General features: G+C 35.3%; 1 pseudogene; it reads left to right on the forward strand.

The window, feature by feature from the left end:
• The first annotated feature begins 1,505 nt into the window (after positions 1 to 1,505).
• On the forward strand, positions 1,506 to 2,529 carry LOC143583410 (SKP1-like protein 1B pseudogene; annotated as a pseudogene).
• The last annotated feature ends 3,373 nt before the right edge of the window (positions 2,530 to 5,902 follow it).

Genomic DNA, 5,902 nt, shown 5'->3' on the forward strand with positions numbered 1-5,902 from the left:
GATGAGAGGATTAGGCATGATATGATAGAGTGGAACCTCTCTAAGGGCATGCTTCAAGATAAGAGTTCGTGGAGACGTAGGATTAAGGTTAATGACTTTTAGAATGATATTTTGTGGTCTTAGAATTTGTATAGGGAAGATCATACTATAGCGTAGGCTACGACATGTGTTTATTGCTCATCACTATCTATGTATATATGTTTCATATGTTTACTTTACCCTTTATATTTTTCTTCGGTTATATATATAGTTTTGGTTGTTTACATTGTTTGAAGTGGAGTCGGGTGGTCTCTCTAGAAGAAATCTCTCTATTCTTAGGGATAGAGATAAGATTTGCTACATCTCACCCTCCTCATACCCTACTAGTAGCTTTGCTATGATTGGGACCTACTAGGTATGATTGTTGTTGTTTTAAGCTTTATGTGTTGGAACTTGCATTTGTATGAGAGCCTAGATAACATGCGTATCTTTAGATTTCTTCATATTTGTGTTTATGGATCTCTCTCTCTCTCTCTCTCTCTCTCTTATGTACGTATAAACAAGACATAAAGCAATGCACAAAATATTACCACACCTATCTGACAACAACCGTGTAGTCAACTAAACGTTAAACCATTGTCACTCCTCCCTAGACAAACTACTTTACTTCGATTGGTCACAAAATAACCAAATGCTTTGACGTCACCCACCACGTTCTTTAATAGGGCAAGCTTTTTATTAATAATCAGTCTGTTTCTCGTTTTTCACAAACACCATAAAGTAACAAGACAAATCAATTGAATACTTTGGTTGTTTGGGTCTCAAGATTTAGCTCATTAAAATTAGGTTCTTGGGGCCAACGGAATATGGTTTTTAATCACCTTTTAGTATATGGGTAAAATGGTTCTTTTAAATGGGTTTATAATATTTCTAAAAAATCAAGAAAGACCGAGCACATAAGTACATTTTAAGTTTTGGAAAATAACAAAGACAAAATTCGTAGTTCTAGAAATAAAATCCATATATTATACAAAAAACATGGAATGTTGGTGGAATTAACTCTCAAATTGGTAAATACTACATAAATACATACTCATGCTTTTATCTTCACTTAATATGCTTTTGAGATATAAAACGTTGTACGACACAATAATAGTTGCTTTTTGAGTGATTTTGAACTCAAATGGATGTGAGAGTTTTCTAAAACCCTTTTTGGTTATGACAATAGGAAATCCAGAACAAGGTTGACATGGAACTAGGGGTGTGTATAAGTTAACCCGGTTTTGTTTTGAGCTAAACTTGAACCAAAAACAAAATATTAAATTTTGAGTTTTTGAAAACCATTTGGTTTTGGGTATAGGTTCATGTTTTCCATTTGTCTTAGTTTCAAAGCGTATTTTTGATTTCATACACACACCTGCACAAAACCGGGTTTGAAGCTCGTGACGTAAACCTTCTTATCAATTATTATTATTTCCAATTCCAATTAGGGTTCCACCATGTTTCTTTCTTCCTTAATTCCGATGATGTCGTCATCAGAAAGCATCGTTCTGGGAAGCTCCGATGGCGAGACGTTCGAGGTGGATGAAACCGTAGCCGTGTTGTTCCAAACAATGATCGAAGATGGGTGTGCTGACACCAGCGTCCCTCTGCCGCCCAACGTCACCAGCAAGATCCTATCCAAGGTCACTGAGTACTGTAAGAAGCATGTAAACACCACCACCACTACTCTCTTTTATCTTATTCTCCTAGGCCTTTTCGTCTATCATTAAACAAACTCATTATAATTTCTTCATCTATATTTTTCTCACCTAATTTTCTTTATTAGGTTTTATTTTTTGGGATAATTGATCCCTTTGTTTGGCTCGTTTAAGGTAGGGTGGTGAAAAAGTATTCTCAAAATATATAAAAATAATTAAAGACGTATATAGATTAATTATTAAATAATGAATGAGCCCTGCTCTGAGCTTGAAACAACGACTCAAGCAGGTAGCTCTAGCGTTAGAAATATATCGTCAAAACGATCCTAGTCGAGCTCCGGCTCAACTCGTTTACACTCCCACTTGTAGGTGCACCATGTTGTGTTCCTAACATTTCAGCTATACAACATCAGTTAGTTAGTTAGTTTATCTAATGCAGAAGTCTGACTTGAAAATCTAATCATGCAATTAGTTGGATGTAAAAATAAATATTTTTTGCTATAACATGAACAGACTACTCTATTTTGGTTTAGGTTTTGGTTTTGGTTTAATTTATAGTTACCAGTTGATGCAAATTCACTTCCACCATTTTTGTTTTCTCGAGATTGCAATAGTTGATATGGTTGTTGAAGATGGTGTATAAATATATTATAAAGTGGATTTGTATATGTTTCAGGCTACCAACTACTTGAATATCAAGGGGCTGCTTGATCTGACCTGTCAGATGGTTGCTGATATGATAAAAGGGAAAACTCCAGAAGAAATCCGCAAGACCTTCAACATCAAGAATGATTTCACTCTTGAGGAGGAAGAGGAAGTGCGTAGGGAGAACGCATGGGCTTTTGAGTAAATCATCAGTTGTCTTTATGTCTGTTTATATTCAATTGTGTTTCGGATTATGGGTGTCTTATGCTTATATTATATATAATTATAAACATCCTTTATGTGTGTTTTTGGTAACATTTAATTGCTTTTTTCTTTGACTATGCATTTTGTGTTTTGGTTATATGGAAGCTACAAACAAGTGTTGCTTTGAATCTTGATAGTGGGTAGAGATGACATATAACATATTAAAGAGGGTTTTGTGTTTGGTTTAGCTTTTAATTGGTTCTCCTGCTTTAACATGTTTGATTGCTTCTTGAACGGTGCAACTTTCGTTTTTATTGGCTAAGTCTTACGGGTTTTAGTGGTAAAGGTTCTTGGGGTTAAAAAAGAGTTGTGGAGAAAGAGCCTATGGGTTCTATTAGTATGTTTAGGAGTGTAAATAATGTAAAGTTCATTGATATGGGTAGGAGTATGATTGTTGTAAACTAGTCATTTATAAAAACAACTTATGAAATATAATGATAATGTTAGAAGTATGAATTTATTCTTTGTGCATAATGGATTTCAACTTTAAGGAATTAGATTTTGCTACAAAATATTATAACATACTCTTATAATAAAAGAAAATAATTGTGGCACGTGTCACTTTATGGTTAAACCTCATTATATTTTCTCTTTTAAATTAAGATCTTCTAAATTAAGATCTTAAATAAAACTAACATATGCCATAAATTAATAAGGGCTATTGGTTTTTAATACTCCCTAGCTTCACCGGTTAGCTAATAACACTCTCAGTTTTCACTTTGTCATCCATCACTCCTAGCTTTGACCCTATTTGTTTCTGTCACTCCCTCGCTAACGGAACACCAACGATGTTAGTGGAGATGCTGATGTGGACTTTATGTGCTTGATCTAGCCTGTTTACGTGGAAATTACCCTAAAAAAATTAAAAATAAAGGCTACATACACAAGCATCATAAAATAAACTGAAACTGACTTTCTGACGACTCACTTGTGACAGCAAATGGCACTACTCCGATGGCACTCCAGATACATGGCAACGCTACTGGTGCTCTAGACTTGATCGGTCGTTCATGAATCGGGTCAGGTCTGAATGATTACAACTCTCCGACGAATCTGATGATGGCAGTGGTTGGGTTTTCTTTGAGATTTGAGGCATTAGTGGTAGGAAAATTGTTATAACAGCCAGTAAAAGTGATGAACTTAGGGTTCCGGCGCTTTCCGGCCGTAAAGGTTTTTCCGACGAGCCAATATATCTAGAAAACATTGATTATCCGGCAAGGCTTATATGTTCTGATGAGTTTAGGGTTGTTTCTAGGTATTTAAACTATACCGGCCGAAGCTTGTGTTAAACCCTTAAATTTCTAGCAATTGATTGTGGAGTCAACTGAAAAAGACCTGAAACCCTAGATTACGGGATCCAAAAATCGGATGGGAAAATGAGGAAACTAACATGTGGGTTTTGTTCTCCTTAAAAAACTAAACACTTTAGGCTCAAGAATCACTCGAATCCGTTAGGTGTTGATGGAGGTATGTGATGAGGAAGACGGAGAAAAGTCATGGAGATTTAAGTTATGATATTTTCTAAAGTGGTGGCGGTGGAGGATGGTGGGTGGTGGTGAAGGTTGGTGACTATGGTTAATTTGATGAAGAAGATGAAGTGGTTATGTGGGACCCATATATGACACATAAGCAGGCTAACTCAATTAAAACAAAGTACACGTCAGCATCTCTACTAACATCGTTAGTGTTCCGTTAGCGAGAGTGTGACAAAAACAAATAAGGTCAAAGTTGGAAGTAATGAGTGACAAAGTAAAAGTTGAGAGTGTTATCAGCCAACAGGTGAAACATTAGAGTATTAAAAACCAATACCACTTTATGTGTTATCAGCCAAGGGTTAATAATTTTACTTTTCTTTTACTCTCTATTTATATTACATCTACACATTTTAAAAAAAAATAAATATTAACATATTATGTTACTATATATTCCAAAACATACTTGATGAAATCCAAAAATCAACAATAACCCATTTTGTTAAAGATTAAAAAGAATATAATTTCAGATGTTATCATTAACATATTATACTATGTATATTGTTGAAGATTGTAAAGAAAAACAAAACCCGAATATGCTTTTATTTTACGAAGCATTTATTTTTTTGAACGGCCAACAAACATAGAAACATATAACGCTTAGGTACTCTATACGGGATGAGTCAATGGTAAAAGATCACTGTCAGTTGCCTCATCCCATCTGCACGGAGCCCTTAAGCACCTCCAAGTTATCTCCAAGTTTTTAATCATTAATTTATAAATATATGATTAAAAGTCGATCCATTTGTCGGTCCCGTATGTATCACTCACACTCATAATAAAGTCATAACTCACACAATAAATGTGTCAACAAGAGATTTAATGGCGGGCTGCTACTTTGGTAAAGAAATTTGGTTTTTAACGGCAGAATCAGAAACAAACAGAGTTGTTGCTTGAGGATTAATAAATGTAACAAACACAAACAATCACTCAGAAGATTTCCATTTATATAAATGTATCATGCAAATGTTAATCAATTAGGGTTTCTTATTTGGAAAGTTTATCCATACAATCCTATGAAAGTCGTCACACTTTTATCAGGAAATATTCCTTTAGGTCTGAAAAGTGTTAAGTGGCCAAAAATCCGTCTTAGGAGGCGTGCCCTAAAATATTCTATTTATAGGCCTGCCACCTCCTGACAGCTGTCATTCCTTCTAGAAACCCTAATGATTAGAACATAATCAAATTACATATTCAAAACTATACTAAGTGCAAAAAACAGGTCTTCCGGGTAGACTTTGTGATATTTGTCTTCTCCGAGTAGGCTTTGTGCCTTTTGTCCTTGACGAGTAGACCTGGTAACCTTGAAGTGTGCTCTGGAACAGTTCTTTGGGTAGAATTTACTTAGAGTATTTTCCTAAGAAAATACTCACCTAGCGACTTCAATCTACTTGACCATAGCAAACTTTGCTCGATATGGTCTTACTAGCAAACTTGTTCTTCGGTGGTCCTTTCAACTCTTTGCTTGAGAATAACTTATTTGCAAAGCAATATGTGCTTGGTAACACTATAGCTTGCTCTGAGTTGAACTTGCCTTATGAGTACTTAGGATAATTCTTTAACTTCCATCAAGCATGCTCGGAACGCTGTTTATTAATGAATACCTTGCTAGATCTTCCAAGTACTTGGCTTCATAAGCTAGGTTTGACCAAGGGTTTGCTAGTAAGCAAACTGTGCTAGGTAGGAAGAACAATCTTGCTAGACATAGTGAACCCTGCTCGGATATACAATAAAGAAGACTTCATGAAGATAACTCTGCCCGATAGGCAAAATATCATGCTC

The sequence above is a fragment of the Bidens hawaiensis genome, unplaced genomic scaffold (assembly GCF_021521415.1).
Source record: "Bidens hawaiensis isolate Kalapana, Puna unplaced genomic scaffold, B.hawaiensis_p1.1 tig00032387_1, whole genome shotgun sequence".
NCBI lineage: Eukaryota > Viridiplantae > Streptophyta > Magnoliopsida > Asterales > Asteraceae > Bidens > Bidens hawaiensis.